Raw genomic sequence first — 19,935 nt, forward strand, 5'->3', positions numbered from 1 at the left:
AAATTCTAGATTGATGTGGGTAAAACTGAAAGTGAGTGGTGAGAGATGGGTGATTGTTAGTGCATATGCACCTAGCCATGAAAAGAAAAATCATGAGAGGCAAGTGTTTTGGGAGCAGATGAGAGAGAGAGAGACAGTTTCAGCTATTCTGATCTAAAAGGCTGGGTATTAGTGATGGGTAATTCAAATAAAAAGGCAAGTAATGAGGCAGTTGAGGGTATACCTGGGATGCATGTGGTATTCAGTATTATGAATGGAAATAGTGAACAGCTTGTAATGTTGTGTGCTAAAAAAGGACTGGTGATTGTGAGTACCTGGATAAAAAGAGGGATATACATATGTGACAAAGAGAGATGGCCAATGGGCACTACTGGATTACACATTAATTGATAAGCATGTAAAAAAAGACTTTTGGATGTAAATGTGCTGAGAGGGGCAACCGGTGGGATGACTGATCACTATATCTCATGGAAGCAAGGATGAAGATTTGTACAGGTTTACGAAAAAAGGGAACAATGTTAGGGAGAAGAGAGTGGTGAACAAGCTTAGAAAAGAGACTTGTGTGAAGAAATACCCAGAGAGACTGAGTGCAACATGGCAAAAGGTAGGAGTAAAGGAAGTGAGAGGATAAGGTGAGGAATGAGAGGAATTTAGGAAAGCAGTGATGGTATATGCAAGAGATGCATGCAACCTGTGAAAAAAGGTAGGTAGGTAGATTAGAAAGGGTAGTGAGTAAAGTGATGGAGTAAAGTTGCTGGTGAAAGAGAAATGAGAAGTGTTTGAGCAATACTTACTGGAAAGGAGAGCAAATGATTAGGAGAAGAGAAAGTGATAGGAGGCCAAGAGGAAGGTGCAGAGATTGAAAGCAGGCAAATGAGAGTTGGGGTGAGTGAGTATCAGTAAACTATAGAGAATAAGATGTTTTGGGAGGAGGTAAATAACGTGCGAAAGACAGGAGTACAAATGGGGATATCAGTGAAGTGGGCAAAAAGGGAAGTGTTCACAGGTATTAATGAAAAGAGATGAAGTGAGTATTTTGAAAGACAGTTAAGCATGTTTGACAATAGTGTGTGCAGGTGTGTGGTGTTTTGTCGGCTAGAATCAATGGTATTGCAGTTGAATTTATTAAGAATGGGAGGGGGGGGCTGTGTTGTCTATTGGTTCATAAGGATTTTCAATGTGTGCATGGATAATGGTGAGGTACCTAAGAATTGGCAGAATGCATGTAAAGAGCCATTGTATACAGGCAAGGGGAATAAAGATGAGAGTTCAAAACACAGAAGTATAAGTTGGTCAAGTATACCTAGTAAGGTGCATGGGAAGGTAATGATTGAGAGGTTGGAGGCATATTACAGAGCAGCAGGCTGAGGAGGAGCAGTGTGGTTTCTGGTCACTGTACACATCTAAATGCTCTCCCTAATGAAGACTGCTGTTCAACTCATTCTGTTTTCCTTACCATTCATTAGTCTAACTGATATATTATGCTTTTTCACATACATCTCTCCCTCATGCTCATATCTTCTTAAACCTCCCTTTTTTATTAACACCTCTTTCTGTATCCTACCTTCTTAAACCTCCCGTTTTTTTAATAACACAACGTACTGTATCCTGATAAACATCCTCATCAATGTTCAATACCTTTTCCCCATATCCACATCATAAAATGAGAAAAAATCAACACATTGGGAACATTTACATTTAGCTTCCCTTTTCTACACATATTCATGTTTAACTGGCACATCATTAACAACATGTATACTCTGCTTCCATCCCATAAGTCTTAATATAATTGCTCATAATTATTTATTTATTTATTTTGCTTTGTCGCTGTCTCCCGCGTTAGCAAGGTAGCACTAGGAAACAGACGAAAGAATGGCCCAACCCACCCACATACACATGTATATACATACATGTCCACACACGCAAATATACATACCTATACATCTCAATGTATACATATATATACACACACAGACATATACATACATACACATGTACATAATTCACACAGTCTGCCTTTATTTATTCCCATCACCACCTCGCCACACATAAAATAACAACCCCCTCCCCCCTCATGTGTGTAAAGTAGCACTAGGAAAAGACAACAAAGGCCCCATTCATACACAGTCTCTAGTTGTCATGTAATAATGCACTGAAACCACAGCTCCCTTTCCACATCCAGGCCCCACAGAACTTTCCATGGTTTACCCCAGACGCTTCACATGCCCTGGTTCAATCCATTGACAGCACATCAACCCCGGTATACCACATCGTTCCAATTCACTCTATTCCTTGCATGCCTTTCACCCTCCTGCATGTTCAGGCCCCAATCACTCAAAATCTTTTTCACTCCATCTTTCCACCTCCAATTTGGTCTCCCACTTCTCCTCGTTCCCTCCACCTCTGACACATATATCCTCTTGGTCACTCTTTCCTCACTCATTCTCTCTCCATGTGACCAAACCATTTCAAAACACCCTCTTCTGCTCTCTCAACCACACTCTTTTTATTACCACACATCTCTCTTACCCTTACATTACTTACTCGATCAAACCACCTCACACCACACATTTTCCTCAAACATCTCATTTCCAGCACATCCACCCTCCTGCGCACAACTCTATCCATAGCCCACGCCTCGCAACCATACAACATTGTTGGAACCACTATTCCTTCAAACATAGCCAATTTTGCTTTCTGAGATAATGTTCTCGACTTCCAAGCATTCTTCAAGGCTCCCAGAATTTTTGCCCCCTCCCCAACCCAATGATTCACTTCCGCTTCCATGGTTCCATCTGCTGCCAGATCCACTCCAGGATATCTAAAACACTTTACTTCCTCCAGTTTTTCTCCATTCAAACTTACCTCCCAAATGACTTGACCCTCAACCCTACTGCACCTAATAACCTTGCTCTTATTCACATTTACTCTCAACTTTCTTCTTTCACACACTTTACCAAACTCAGTCACCAGCTTCTGCAGTTTCTCACATGAATCAGCCACCAGCGCTGTATCATCAGTGAAAAACGACTGACTCACTTCTCAAGCTCTCTCATCCACAACAGACTTCATACTTGCCCCTCTTTCCAAAACTCTTGCATTCACCTCCCTAACAACCCCATCCATAAACAAATTAAACAACCATGGAGACATCACACACCCCTGCCGCAAACCTAAATTCACTGAGAACCAATCACTTTCCTCTCTTCCTACACGTACACATGCCTTACATCCTCGATAAAAACTTTTCACTGCTTCTAACAACTTGCCTCCCACACCATACATTCTTAATACCTTCCACAGAGCATCTCTATCAACTCTATCATATGCCTTCTCCAGATCCATAAATGCTACTTACAAATCCATTTGCTTTTCTAAGTATTTCTCACATACATTCTTCAAAGCAAACACCTGATCCACACATCCTCTACCACTTCTGAAACCACACTGCTCTTCCCCAATCTGATGCTCTGTACATGCCTTCAACCTCTCAATCAATACCCTCCCATATAATTTACCAGGAATACTCAACAAACTTATACCTCTGTAATTTGAGCACTCACTCTTATCCCCTTTGCCTTTGTACAGTGGCACTATGCAAGATTTCCGCCAATCCTCAGGCACCTCACCATGAATCATACATACATTAAATAACCTTACCAACCAGTCAACAATACAGACACCCCCTTTTTTGATAAATTCCACTGCAATACCATCTAAACCTGCTGCCTTGCCGGCTTTCATCTTCCGCAAAGCTTTTACTACCTCTTCTCTGTTTACCAAATCATTTTCCCTAACCCTCTCACTTTGCACACCACCTCAACCAAAACACCCTATATCTGCCACTCAATCATCAAACACATTCAGCAAACCTTCAAAATACTCACTCCATCTCCTTCTCACATCACCACTACTTGTCATCACCTCCCCATTAGCCCCCTTCACTGAAGTTCCCATTTGCTCCCTTGTCTTACGCACTTTATTTACCTCCTTCCAAAACATCTATTATTTTACATCCTCTCCAACTCTTACAGATAAATTACATTTTACAAGCATCCCTTTATCATGTATGATCATTTTACTTCTATTGAGAGATACAAAATCACAGAAAAGAATGACATAAAAGATAAAATGTGGAATACAATTTCCACAAAATTCTTGAGAAAAAGACAAAAATATAACTTGAATCATAAAATGACACATTATTCTTTCATAATCTGAAAAGTACCTCTTCTCTTTCAGTGACTTGAGGATGATCCTGCATTATCCCAGCTGTTGAGAAGATGGTTACCTTGTAGAGAAGCCTATCCTTCTTGTCTATTGAGAGGAAAAGCAATCTGCACTTCCTGTAACAAAAAATTGGAAATAAAAATAGGGAAAGATATATAATCAAAAAAGGAAATAAGAATTAAGTGATTATCATCACTCAATCAAGGATTTACATGGTTTGACATCATATCAATTTTTACATTCAATATACAGAGCAGCAACATCATCATACACTGTCCATTCATCACTAAGGTCAAGCTGATAAAAACTGCATGCAAATCATTATTCTTGTCCAACTAACTTAACGAGCAGTCATTTGAGACAGACAAAAGTAACTAACATAACTAGCTGTCATTTGAGATACACAAAGTAACAATCTATTCAAGTGGTCACCTGTATATCTAGCAGGGATAACCCAAAGAACACATGATAAGAGTGAGAATGAGTGGAATAAGTGAATGCTTTCACTTATGCAAGCAGACCTGCTACCTATTCAATTGGCTGTATATTCAGTAGGGCACATCTAACAAACACACAGGGTAGAGGAAGAATGAGTGAAACTAAGCCTAAAGAAATGCTTTCACATGAGCAAACTTTCTGGTATCACAACAAGCAAAGGTGGACAGATGGGAATACATCCCCACATTCACCAAAGAACAGAAACCCACCAAATCAAAACAGGAAAAATATAAAGCCATCCAAATAGGGTGAATGAAAAAAGACAAAAGGAGAGGAAAAACAGACTCGAGGAAAATATTGTCTATTGGCTAAACATCAATGGCACAGTGAAGGAGACCAGAGATTCCCAGCTCATGGTGAGACTTTCTTTTGTAATAAGAGCTCACCTAACAACAATTCCTGTATGATATTTATTGTGTAATTATGATTTGTACTGTATGGAGAGGGAATTCTATAATTCTGGGGCCCTACCCCTTAAATTCATGTATGCTGTCTACATTTACCACATCCACAGTCATCTCATTCCATTCATCCACCTTTCTTGTATTGTAAATTACTTATTTACACATTTTTTTAGAAGTTTGTTGCATTGTTTCATGTTGTGTCCTCTGGATGCTCTACCAGAGCCCGGTGTAGAATTCGTATACTTGTACAGCATGCTTTTATCCTACTCAATTTCTATCATGATTATCTCGTTTTTTATCAACGAGCTTTATCATATGATTCTTTAGTTCATATTTCATAATTTATATTTTTTTCATAATATGTATGGATGATCGTACGTCGCACAGGATTGTAAGTAGGGGATCAAGAGTAATCTTTCTCCCAGCTTGAAACGTCCACCAAACTCAACTTGTTACACTGGCTATGATAAATCAAGAGACAAGCTAGAGGCAAAAAATTATTCATCTGCTAGATACTTCATTATCTCTCGGGATAGGGGAGAAAGAATACTTCCCACATATTCCCTGTGTCATAGCTGTAGAAGGCGACTAAAAGGGAAGGGAGCTGGGGGCTAAAAATCCTCCCCTCTCATTTTTTTTTTCAATTTTCCAAAAGAAGGAACAGAGAAGGGGGCCAGGTGAGGATATTCCCTCAAAGTCCTCTGTTCTTAACGCTACCTCGCTAGTGCAGGAAATGGCGAATAGTATGAAAGAAAGAAAAGAAAGAAAGATACTTCATGAGTGATCATCTCTTAAAATAGACCTTGCTCACTGTAAATACCTTTACATTTGATTCTAGTCTTATTCATATTCTATAAGAGAATTTTCCAAACTATAGGGTGCCCCTCCTCATTCAGCATGCTAAGTACGCAGATTTTTTCTACATGGTTTCATATACCTGGTTCAGTCCAGACATTACCAACACATGCCTCCTGTATACCCCATTGCTCCAGTATACTTTAACCTGTGCACACTTACCACCCTCCTTCATGTTCACACCCTAAGCATTCAAAACCTTTTTCACTCCTCATTCCCTTCACTTCTGACTCCTCACTCATTCTCTCTATACATCCAATCTATTTCAGTACACCCTCCTAAGCTCTCTCAACTGTGGTCTTCTTATTACCATAACTTTCCCATACCTTATCAATCCTTACTCAATCAGCCCTCCTCATGCCAAATACTGTTCACAAAAATCTACTATCCAGTACAATCACTCTTTGCCATACATTCTCATCGAGTCCACATCTCACATCCACAGGACTACTATGCCTTCAAATATGCCTATCTTCACCCTCCCAGGTAGTGACCACTTCAAATGTTCTGCAATGCCCCTACAATCTTTGCTCCCTCACCTACCATACAAATCACTTAAGCTCTCTGGTTCCATTCGTTGCCATGTACACCTCCAGGTGTCTAAAACACTTTGCTTCATCCATGTTTTCTCTATTCAAATTCACACCCCAACTAGCATCTCTCTGCTGCACTGAACCTAATAATATTACTTTGATTCACATTCACTTTCACCTTTCTCCTTTCATACACTCTCCTAGAGACCAGCTTCTGCAGTTTCTCACTCGAATCCACAACTAGCACTGTGTCATCATTCAAGCCCCCCCCACCCCACACAGACTACAAACCTGCTCCTCTCTCCAAGACCCTAACATTCACCTTACTCATAACATTTACCTCCCTCATCACCCCATTCACAAACAAATCAAACAGCCATGGTGACATCACACATCCCTGCTGCATGCCCACCTCCACCTGAAACCACTCCCTCCCTCTCCCCTTTCTCCCTACTTGCACACATGCCTACCTTGTTGATAAAAACTCTTCACTGCTTCCAACAGGTTTCCTCCCACTCTATATATTCGTAACACCCTCCACAAAGCATCTCTATCAACCCCATCATATGCTTCCTCCAGATCCATAAATGTCACATACAAATCCTTCTGTTTCCCTTAGTAGTTTTCACACAAAATCTTCATAGCACACATCTCATCCATGTCATTTATTAACCATGAAGCCATACTAATCCTCCCTTGTCTGAAATTCTGTATGCCACCACCCTCTCAATCACCACTCTTCCATATAATTTTCCAGGTACACTCAACAAACTTATACCTCTGTAAATTGAACATTCACCTTTATACAATGGAACTATACAAGCATAAATGTAAGTGAAGCAAAGCACATGCTTCCTCTAGTATATATACCGACAAATGTTTATGTATTCAAAATCAGAATATGTTCAATGGAATGATCATGAACACACATAACTAGAACACAGACCCACTTGGATTAGTTAGACCTAGGCCATTCAGTACTTTAATCTACTCATTACAAGTAAAATAATGATGGAGGACCAAAAAGTTTATGTGATAATAAAAAATGCTTTTGGATCCTATTTGTACTGCCACAGAATCAGTTACCAACACCATTACTGCTTTGAAAAAGCTGATAAACATATGACATATGAAGCTTTGGTTTAGTGTTAACATTATCAACCTCATACAGCACAACCGTTTATGGCACAGTAGAACTTACTATGGAGAATGAATTAAGACTACAGGAGCATGACTGTAATCATTTCTTTTTTATTCTGTGGTAATTAAATGAATAATGGGTAGGGATTTGAAGAGCTAGTAAAATGTGGAGTCGGGTATAAACTGCAAAGCATGCAAAGCAGCTATAGAAATCAAATGAATCTATGAAGACTTATGTCATACTTCAGCATGTGAAGCACTTGTATAAATGAACTGAATCTAAGAAAACTTATTCGTACTCTCCCTAGCAACAAAATTCATTTTATTTTCAATATCTTTTGAAAAAATGTGACTGTATCGGTTAAGTTATACAGTACATAAAAGTCTACACTCATGAAGCTTTGTCTTACGAAATGTTTTTACTTTCAAACAAGTAGCTTTTTAAGTATCTGTATACTTAGCTTGTACACATAATTTATTTTGTTTTTCATATCATTCATTGTACAGTATGTACATTATAATATTTAATATTTCTGGGTGTAAGTACACCATAGTCTTCATCTAGTTTAACAAGAAATCTTCTAATCTCTATTAGTTACGACACATAATCACATGCTTTTGATTTAGGCGACCAATTTCAAGAATGCAACTATCCCATAAACTGAGAGGTACTGTACGATGAATTCTGTTAAAAACAGAAATAACAAACTTAATTCTAACACTCACATTTATCCTTGGTCTGAATTGTTTGCTGGTGCTAATGGAGAGTAAGGTGGTGAATGGAATGGTTCCAAGGAAAGGGGGTCATCTGGGTCAGAAGACATAGTTGTGGAAGGTGGTGGTGATGGCTGGTCGAGTTCAAGTACTGCACATCTACTAAGTCACAAACAGTTTCAGTTGAGGACTTCAACATTCACATTGAAAAATACTACTAAACCTAATTTTAGTGAAATAAATCCGACCTAGCCTTGAACTGTTGCTATGACGAAGATGGTTGGTCTGTGATGATTTTTAAAGTTTAAGTAACCTCAGTATCATTCCAAGTGAGAAATAAACTCCATGAGCACTGTTGAGAAGACCTAAACTTATTCAACTAAGGAAAGAAAAGAGTAAGAGGTTACCTGACTAAAACTTAATATTATCAAAGACTAACAATCCTCTTCTTAGCAAATATCAAAGCTAGAACAGACAAATTTTATTCTAATGAGCTTCATACTTTAACATATGGAGTACACGAAAGAAACACATTTAAGATTAGATGATAAATATTAGTCTAAAGTCCTCAAATGACATCATTTGTGGTTTTGCAGATAAGAAATTCACAAATGTCATTTGTCTGCAATTTCTTTCTTTCAACTCGAAAGCCTGGACGGGACCCAGTGGTCTATTCCAGATAGCTTTCCTATGTAACTCTGTGAAACTGTTCTATATCAATTTTATAAACATGAGGAATTCCACCATCTAGGCCTATATCTATATAAGCCTAACTTAGCTATCAATCATCAACTCACCATCACTCAGTGGAATACTATAAGGGTGGATTGGGACTAACACTGACTGAGATTATCATTTTTCTCATTATACTTATTGCTGTCTCCCATGTTAGCGAGGTAGCACAAGGAAACAGACGAAAGAATGTTCAAACCCACCCACATACATATGTATATACATAAATGCCCATACACGCACATATACATACCTTTACATTTCAACGTATACATACATATACATATTCATACTTGCTGCCTTCACATGTATATATTCATATTTGCTGCCTTCATCCATTCCTGTTGCCACCTCGTCAAACATGAAATGGCATCCCACCTCCCCCTGCATGCGAGTTAGAGCTAGGAGAAGCCAACAAAGGCCACATTCATTCACATTCAGTCTCTAGCTGTCATGTCTAATGCACCGAAACCATGGCTCCCTTTCCACATCCAGGCCCCACATGCCCTGGTTCAATCCACTGACAGCACGTTGACCCCGGTATACCACATCGTTCCAATTCACTCTATTCCTTGCAAGCCTTTCACCCTCCTGTATCTTCAGGCCCTGATTGCTCAAAATCTTTTTTACTCCATCCTTCCACTCCAATTAGGTCTCCCACCTCTCCTCGTTCCCTCCACCTATGACACATGTACCCTCTTTGTCAATCTTTTCTCACTCATTCTCTCCATGTGACCAAACCATTTCAAAATACCCTCTTCTGCTCTCTCAACCACGTTCTTTTTATTACCACACATCTCTCTTACCCTTTCATTACTTACTCGATCAAGCCACCTCGCACCACATAATGTCCTCAAACATTTAATTTCCAACACATCCATCCTCCTCCACACAGCTCTATCTTTAGCCCATGCCTCACAACCATATAACATTGTTGGAACCACTATTCCTTCAAACATACCCATTTTTGCTCTCCGAGATAACGTTCTTGCCTTCCACACATTCTTCACTGCTCCCAGAACCTTCACCCCCTCCCCCACTCTGTGACTCACTTCCACTTCCATGGTTCCACCCACTGCTAGATCCACTCCCAGTTATCTAAAACACTTCACTTCCTCCAGTTTTTCTCCATTCAAACTTACCTTCCAATTAACTTGTCCCTCAACCCTACTGAACCTAATAACCTTGCTCTTTTTCACATTCACTCTCAGCTTTCTTCTTTCTTACACTTTACCAAATTCAGTCACCAACTTCTGGAGTTTCTCACTCGAATCAGCCACCAGCACTGTATCATCAGCGAACAACTGACTCACTGCCCAAGCCTTCTCATCCACAACAGACTGCATACTTGCCCCTCTCTCCAAAACACTTGCATTCATCTCCCTAACAATCCCATCCATAAACAAATCAAACAACCATGGAGACATCACGCACCTCTGCCACAAACCAACATTCACTGGGAACCAATCACTTTCCTCTCTTCCTACATGTACAAATGCCTTACATCCTTGATAAAAACTTTTCACTGCTTCCAGCAACTCACCTCCCAGACCATATACTCTTAATACCTTCCACAAAGCATCTCTATCAACTGTATCATATGCCTTCTCCAGATCCATAAATGCTACGTACAAATCCATCTGTTTTCCAAAGTATTTCTCACATACATTCTTCAAAGCAAACACCTGATCCAAACATCCAATACCACTTCTGAAACCACACTGCTCTTCCCCAATCTTATGCTCTGTACATGACTTTACCCTCTCAATCAATACCCTCCCATATAATTTCCCAGGAATACTTAACAAACTTATACCTCTGTAATTTGAACACTCACCTTTATCATCTTTGCCTTTGTACAATGGCAATATGCATGCATTCCGCCAATCCTCAGGTACTTCACCATGAACCCTACATATAGTGAATATCCTTACCAACCAGTCAACAACACAGTCAACCCCTTTTTTAATGAATTCCACTGCAATACCATCCAAACCCGCCACCTTGCCAGCTTTTATCTTCCGCAAAGCTTTCACTACCTCTTCTCTGCTTACCAAACCATTTTTCTTGACCCTTTCACTTCGTACACCTCGACCAAACCACTCAATGTCTGCCACTCTATCATCAGATATTATTTTTCTAAGGATTATATATGTATGTATAAATGAACTGGCTACTGAAGGTAGAAAAGTCATCAAACAAGTCATCAATAACTGTCTCAACATCACTTAATGACAATTATACTAATCATAAGAGTGGGCCAAAACTGCTCCCAAACTGATGGTAAGGGCCAGAGTGTAAGCTAAATATATAAACAAGGAGGCAATTTGGATGGTAGAAACCATGTTATTATTGTATCTCATATTCTTTTCTGCAAGAGAGCAAGAGCTTGTAAACACTATGAAAATGATGAGGTGGCACCAACACCTAAGAATGATGTCACCACTGCACTGGTTTCAGCTTTCACTGCATTCTTACAGATATGCTCCATCCACAATTTCTTTTTTACTCTCCTGAGTACAGCAAAGTCTATATGACATGCTTCTTAGTTGTTTCATTAGCCTCATTTCTTTTCTTTCTATTTTCTATCTTACTTGTTTACCTTTTCCTGCAGTAGTTGGTAGTATCAGGAAGAGGTGAAGAAAAGGCCTCATGCACTTACATCCATTCTTTAGCTGTCATATATACTCCACTGATATCACAGCCCCCTATCTACAAACAGTCCCCACAGAACTTTTTCTCCCTGGCTGCTTCAGTACACTGACAGTGTGTAACCCCCTGTATTCCACATGAATTCAGTTCTCTCTCTACCATGCATACCTTTCATCCTCCTGCCTAATTTTAGTGAAATAAGTCCGACCTAGCCTTGAACTGCTGCTATGACGAAGATTGTTGGTTTGTGATAATTCTTAAAGTAGTTTGTTATGTATCCACAGTATCATTCCAAGTGTCATTCCATGTGAGATATTAATTCCATGAGCACTGTCGAGACAACCTAAACTTATTCAACTAAGTAAAGAAAAGAGTAAGAGGTTACCTGACTAAAACTTAATATTATCAAAGACTTACAATCCTCTCCTTAGCAAATACTAAAGCTAGAACAGACAAATTTCATTCTAATGAGCTTCATACTTTAACCTCAACAGGACTGTTAATATATGGAGTACATGAAAGAAACACATTTAAGATCAAATGATAAATATTAGTCTAAAGTCCCCAAATGACATAATTTGTGGTTTTGTAGATAAGAAATTCACAAATATCATTTGTCTGTAATTTCATTCTTTCAACTCAAAAGCCTGGACAGGACCCAGCAGTCTGTTCCAGTTAGCTTTCCTATGTAACTCTGTGAAACAGTTCTATATCAATTTCATAAAAATGAGGAATTCCACTATCTATGCCTATACTTTTATAAGCCTAACTTACCAATCAATTATCAACTCAACATCACTCAGTGGAATATCTACAATAAGGGAGGATCAGGAATGACACTGACTGAGATTATTATTTTTCCAAGTGTTATTATTTATTCATTTTTTGTATTTATTTTGCTTTGTCGCTGTCTCCCGCGTTTGCGAGGTAGCGCAAGGAAACAGACGAAAGAAATGGCCCAACCCACCCCATACACAATGTACACACACACACACACACACACACGCAAATATACATACCTATACATCTCAATGTACACATATATATACACACACAGACACATACAGATATACCCATGCACACAATTCACACTGTCTGCCCCTATTCATTCCCATCACCATCTCGCCACACATGGAATACCATCCCCCTCCCCCCTCATGTGTGTGAGGTAGCACTAGGTAAAGACAACAAAGGCCCCATTCGTTCACACTCAGTCTCCAGCTGTCACGCAATAATGCCTGAAACCACAGCTCCCTTTCCACATCCAGGCCCCACACAACTTTCCATGGTTTACCCCAGACGCTTCACATGCCCTGATTCAATCCACTGACAGCACGTCAACCCCGGTACACCACATCGATCCAATTCACTCTATTCCTTGTCTGCCTTTCACCCTCCTGCATGTTCAGGCCCCGATCACACAAAATCTTTTTCACTCCATCTTTCCACCTCCAATTTGGGTTTCCACTTCTCCTCGTTCCCTCCACCTCCGACACATATATCCTCTTGGTCAATCTTTCCTCACTCATTCTCTCCATGTGCCCAAACCATTTCAAAACACCCTCTTCTGCTCTCTCAACCACGCTCTTTTTATTTCCACACATCTCTCTTACCCTTAAATTACTTACTCGATCAAACCACCTCACACCACACATTGTCCTCAAACATCTCATTTCCAGCACATCCACCCTCCAGCACACAACTCTATCCATAGCCCACGCCTCGCAACCATACAACATTGTTGGAACCACTATTCCTTCAAACATACCCATTTTTGCTTTCCGAGATAATGTTCTCGACTTCCACACATCCTTCAAGGCTCCCAGGATTTTCGCCTCCTCCCCCACCCTATGATTCACTTCCGCTTCCATGGTTCTATCCGCTGCCAGATCCACTCCCAGATATCTAAAACACTTTACTTCCTCCAGTTTTTCTCCATTCAAACTTACCTCCCAATTGACTTGACCCTCAACCCTACTGTACCTAATAACCTTGCTCTTATTCACATTTACTCTTAACTTTCTTCTTTCACACACTTTACCAAACTCAGTCACCAGCTTCTGCAGTTTCTCACATGAATCAGCCACCAGCGCTGTATCATCAGCGAACAACAACTGACTCACTTCTCAAGCTCTCTCATCCACAACAGACTTCATACTTGCCCCTCTTTCCAAAACTCTTGCATTCACCTCCCTAACAACCCCATCCATAAACAAATTAAACAACCATGGAGACATCACACACCCCTGCCGCAAACCTAAATTCACTGAGAACCAATCACTTTCCTCTCTTCCTACACGTACACATGCCTTACATCCTCGATAAAAACTTTTCACTGCTTCTAACAACTTGCCTCCCACACCATATATTCTTAATACCTTCCACAGAGCATCTCTATCAACTCTATCATATGCCTTCTCCAGATCCATAAATGCTACATACAAATCCAAGTGTTATGTATGTATGTATAAATGAAGTGGCTACTGAAGGTAGAGAAGTCATCAAACAAGTTATCGATAACTGTCTCAACATTGTTTAATGACAATTATAATAATCATAAGGGTGGGCCAAAACTGCTCCCAAACTGTTGGTAAGGGCCAGGGTGTAAGCCAAATATATAAACAAGAAGGCAATTTGGATGGCAGAAACCATGTTATTATGTTATCTTATATTCTTTTCTGCATTAAAGCAAGAGCTCCTAAATGCTATGAAAATGACAAGGTGGGACCAACACCTAGGAAAAATGTCACCACTGCACTGGTTTCAGCTCTTACTGCTTTCTTACAGATATGCTCCATCCAATTTTTTTTTACTCATGAGTACAGCAAAGTCTATATGACATGCATTTTAGTTGTTTCATTAGCCTTGTATGCTATTTCATTTCTTTTCTATTTTCATCTTACTTGTTCACCTTTTCCTGCATTAGTGGGTAGTATCAGGAAGAGATGAAGAAAAGGCCTCATGCACTCACATCCATTCTTTAGCTGTCATGTGCACTGCATTGAAATCACAGCCCCCTATCTATGAACAGTCGCCATGGACCTTTTTCACCCTGGCTGCTTCATAGGTGCTGGTTCAGTCCACTGACAGCATGTCACCCCATGTATTCCACATTACTTCAATTCTCTCAGTACTATGCATGCCTTTCATCCTCCAACATGTTCTGGGCCAGGACACTCAAAGCCTTATTCACTTCATCCTTCCATCTCAAATTTGGTTTCCCCTTCTTGTTCTCTCCAATTCTGACACATAATATCCTCTTTGTCAACTCCTCTCACTCATATTCCCAATAAGTCCAAACCAATTCAGCACAACTTCTTCAGCTCTCTCAATTACTCTCTTCTTGTTACCACACCTCTCTTACACTATCATTAATTACTTGATTAACCCTCCTCACATATTGTCCCTAAACGTTTTATTTCCAACACATTCACCCTCTTCTGTACATTCTCACCTATAGACCATGCCTCACATCTATACAACACTGCCTGGACTCCTATACTTTCAAACATACCCATTTTCACCCTCCCTGATAGTAACTCCTATTTACACACATTCCACAATGCTCCTACAACCTTCATCCCCTCCCAACCCTATGATTCACCTCTTATTTCTATGGTTACAATCGCTGCCATGTCCACTCCCAGATATTTAATACACCCAACTTCCTTCAAGTTTTTTTAAGAACTTTTGTCAGAAGTCCCTTGTCCATGAACAACTTGAGGTATGGAATGGTTAATGAAAATATCTAGCTCACCCTGGGCCACTTTGTTCCACAGATCCTCATTTCTCACTTGTGTGCATGATATGTCACCTTAAGTTCACTCTGACATCTGGATAAATCACTTCTGTCTTAGATATGGCTTTAGCAAACCCTAATGCCCTGAGAAGTAAAATTAGACTTGAACCCCCTAAACCTACGCAAGGTAAATGTAGACTACTCGACAGCCTCTGGATCTAGCCTTGACCTTCGGACAATGAATTTTCTTTCTGAAATCATTACTTATACTAAGATTACCAAAATAATTATCTGTGGACTAATGCATACTCTGACTATCACCTGGAAAATAGAAGCCACACTTCTATGCACTGAATGGCCCTGTCTGGCAGGCGTGATTTTGCATCACTCTTCTAAGTTCATCTTCCATTCCCTGTGATTCTGCCTTCTTTCTCCCTGCAACTAAAGGAGACTCATTAGTCTCTGTCTCAGAAATCTCAACTTCAGCTCACAAGGCATCAATAATTTCAACATTATCTACCATAACGTCATAAGAAGTGCGAAGGATGTACGTAGCAATTATTAGGGGAAAAGTCTGTTAAGTATACCAGGAAAAGTGTATGCAAGAATATCAATTGACAGTAATGGAAGTGTCTGAATGCAGAATAAGATAAGAGCAAAGGGGTTTTAGGAAAGGTAGGGGATATGTGGATCAAAATTTTGTAGTAAAGATGACTGTGGAAAAGTATTTAGTGAAGAGTAAGAAGTTCTATGCAGCCTTTATGGATCTGGAGAAAGTGTAAGACAGAGTCGAGTGGAATGCTTTGTGCAATGTGTTAAGGATACATGGTATAGGGGAAAACTGTTGGATGGTGTAAAAGCCTTCCATAGATGAGCAAATGCACATGTAAGAGTGGATGGAGAGCTCAGTGAAAGTTTTGGGATATATGTAGGTGTCAGACAGGGCTGTGTGATGTCACCACGGTTTTTTAATATATACATGGATGGAGTGATAAGAGAGATGAAAGCAAAATTAGGGAAAAGGGGAGAAGAGATGGAGTGTGGCAGTGAGATATGGTGGCTAGTGGCATGCCTATTTGTGGATAATACGTCATCGTTTGCGATGAGTGACGAGGAGTTGCAGAAGGTTGTATTTGTGTTTTATGATGTGTGTAAGCAGAGGAGATTGAAGGTAAATGCAAGCAAAAGTAAAGTAATGGTGTCTCAAAGGAAACGGAGTGAAAGTATAGATTTTGTAAAACCACATAGAGTGAAAAAGGAAAGTGGACTAAATTGTGCTGTGGCTATTGGGGGGGGGTGGAGAGAGAGAGAGAGAGAGAGAGAGAGAGGAAGAAGTGAGGGAATTTAAATATCTGGGAGCTCCCTTGGGTAAGTGTGGTGATATGGAAGGAAAGATGAATGTGGGAGAGAGTAGTACAGGGTAGAAGAGTAACTGGGTCCCTTAAAAGAATATTGAAGGGGAGAGATATAGGTATGGAACTGAAGAGAGGATTAAGGGAAAGCATAGTTCTCCTGACCTTTGCAGCCAAAACATGGACGTGGAATGAGGCACAGAGGTCAAGAATCCAGGCTGTGGAAATGAGCTACTTGAGAGGAGACTGTGGTGTGACTAGATGGAGTGAAGAAAGAAAGGAAGGGGTGTATGAGAGATGTGGTATGACAAGGAATGCAAAGGGAATGACTTGTGGAGTGGAAGAATGGGTGAAATGTAATACTTTGAGGTGGTTTGGGCATGTGGAAAGAATGCAAGACTGGAAGTCTACAAAGAGTGTGTATGATAATACAATCAAAGATGTTGATATGAGTGCCCGATCACCTGTGACATGGACAAATAGGGTGGAGGAATACTGGAAGGAGAGAAACAGAGGAAGAATGCGTGGAATGATGCATGCGAGGGTGGCATGTAAGGACAGTCATATGTGGAGACACTCTTGCTGTGGCCACACCTTGATGGGAGTTCCCAGAGGGAACGGGCGTTAGAGATATTGATAGACAGACATCATAAGAAACATATCATCTAGCACTATCCTCTGCAGAAGCAAGTGACACACTATCTAAACACCTGCACTCACTACAGACTGAACGAAATTTACTCATAAACCTCTACTCTTGGGAACACTATCCTCTGCTGCAGCAAATAAACTATTCAGGGCACCGGCACTCACTCCAGCATGGGGAGCATTAATCATGACCCTATCACCTAGTGTTACAGTGCAAGACTTTTTGATCATGGCACCACTACCAAGTCTGACTATCACTGTCCTCAAGACTTTCATCATCAAGCTCAGCATCACTAACTAGCTGGTACACCACTTTTCCTCAATGTTGAACCATTTCTTCAACTTTCTGTGAATGGCTACACAAATCTTTAAACTCAAGATATCCTAATTTCAAACCCCTTCTTAAGGATGGTTAATAATTATATTTCTCAAACATCATTAACCGTACCAGCCTCATTACTTACTTTCGATTACACTAGTGTCTCTCGAAGTAACTACACTTCTCAGATGACTACTTCGACGTAGGACAGCGTCCACCACACCAGCACTACCCTCCTTCAACTCGACTAGTCTTCTCAAAACTTCTGTAGGCTCTAACCTCACCCTGAGCGAGGTCGGCTTGGTTCCTAAGCTCGCACCCTTCTCCTAATGCAGAGGATATCTCTTCCTTATCTCCAAACATGTTGGCGGTATATACGATTATAGAGAAATGTATTTACAATAATTAGATCCGTAAAAAGTCACCGATATAAACACTAAAATACACAAGTCCTGCCCAACAACACCGACACCTCTGGTCAACCGGTGTTTACTGTTTACCTCGATCACCTGGAAGGCCACACGCCAAGCTGCCAGACGCACGATCAAATCAAATACAGAGTAAACTTGGGGAATATTTACAAGAATACTTTGTCAGGAGAGCTCACACTACTCATTAATATTTGTGCATAGCCTTTCATGGAGGAAACATAAATACACCTATTCTAGTCTACTGCAAGAACTTTGCCACAGTGGACATAACAACGTAAGAACACCTCCAAGTGAGCAGTAATTTATAGGTCTACACTTTGAAAATATTTTTCCTTTTCATATCCATTAATCACCAGTAGTACCAGTTCTCTACACTTATATCAAACACAGTCCACAACTACGCAGACATAATATTGCACGTACTGTTGACCCAGACATCCAGTACACAGGTCTCGGGGTTATTTGGGGTAGTTAACTTGTTAAGCCACTGATGACAATTTGTGTGGATCCAAAGGCCTGCGTCACACGCCCTCCAATATGTTTACCGGGCTGTTTGCCATGAAGAAGTGGGGAGATGACGGTATCTCCCCTCAACAGCCAGTATTCTGCAACAAAACGTAACTGCCTTTAATCTCAAACTACAACTCATTTATGGGGTACATCTCCATATAACCAATTATCCATATTAACTCAAGCTACGATAAATGATAAATGCCGAGCGAGACATTTTCCTCCCTCTCGTCTCACCACACAAAAAAAAGACAGCATAGGCGCTTAATAACGACAAAACTCAAAGGACTCTTTGTCTCCAACCTCAACTTCCTCTCACGTTCTGGCAGTGCACTAACAACTGAAAACTTAATAATTAAATGTACATCGTACATAATTCACAGAGCAATTCGCACTTAAAGTACAAATAACAGTATTACAAATCGTACATTCCCAAACATTAGTGGCGTTTTGCTGTTAAAAGTGAATCTTGATCCCTATTTGTAACGATACAGAAGCAGACTACTGAGTAAGTAATCCCATGAACGCTGTATAGACCTAAACTTATCCAGCGTATATAAGAAAAGGTCAAGAGGTTACCTGAAACAAACTTTTTAAAGTTATTCCAGACAGACACTCCTCATCATAGCAACTATTCAAGGCTACAACAGGCATATTTCACTTTAATGAGGCATAGTAATGTCTGTTCTAGCCTTCAGATATTTAGCTATTATGAGACGATGATTGAGAGTTTAAGATGGGCCGAGATGTACATAAGCCTAAATCGACGGAATCCTTGCTTTACCGAATTGACAGACAGTTACGGGAAATAAAAGAGCAAAGTGCAACAGATCATAAGGTCCTTTCCATGATATTGCATAGAAAACATTTGTCATCTAATCTTAGACGTGTTGACTTCCAAATACACAATATGTTAACAATCTTGGTGAGGGATAGGAAAACTAGTTAGTTATTTAGATATGAAAGCAATTAACATACAAAATCTTGAGAACACAAATATGATCTTTTCGCTTATATATATATATATATATATATATATATATATATATATATATATATATATATATATATATATATAAACCTCCAACAGCCAGATCGAACCCATGACTTCTGCGTAGAAGGCGGGAGCACATGTGCTAGGCAATGATCATAGCCTAACTGCAATGCTCCCGCCTAGC

At 40.0% G+C, this 19,935-nt stretch overlaps 1 protein-coding gene across 2 annotated transcripts in view; it reads right to left on the bottom strand.

Annotated features, from left to right (window-relative positions):
* The window catches only part of LOC139753844 (uncharacterized), a 126,539-nt gene extending 107,693 nt beyond the window's left edge, over positions 1-18,846 (bottom strand). The window contains exons 1-4 of one of the 2 annotated variants that reach the window (XM_071670761.1): positions 17,962-18,846; positions 15,819-15,938; positions 8,387-8,533; positions 4,229-4,346 (exon numbers count right to left, since the gene is read on the bottom strand). The gene's annotated coding sequence lies outside the window, so the exon portion shown is untranslated. The remainder of the gene's footprint in view (positions 1-4,228; positions 4,347-8,386; positions 8,534-15,818; positions 15,939-17,961) is intronic. The other variant, XM_071670760.1, reaches the window with a different exon arrangement.
* Between the last annotated feature and the right edge of the window lie 1,089 nt (positions 18,847-19,935).

The sequence above is a fragment of the Panulirus ornatus genome, chromosome 15 (genome assembly GCF_036320965.1).
Source record: "Panulirus ornatus isolate Po-2019 chromosome 15, ASM3632096v1, whole genome shotgun sequence".
NCBI lineage: Eukaryota > Metazoa > Arthropoda > Malacostraca > Decapoda > Palinuridae > Panulirus > Panulirus ornatus.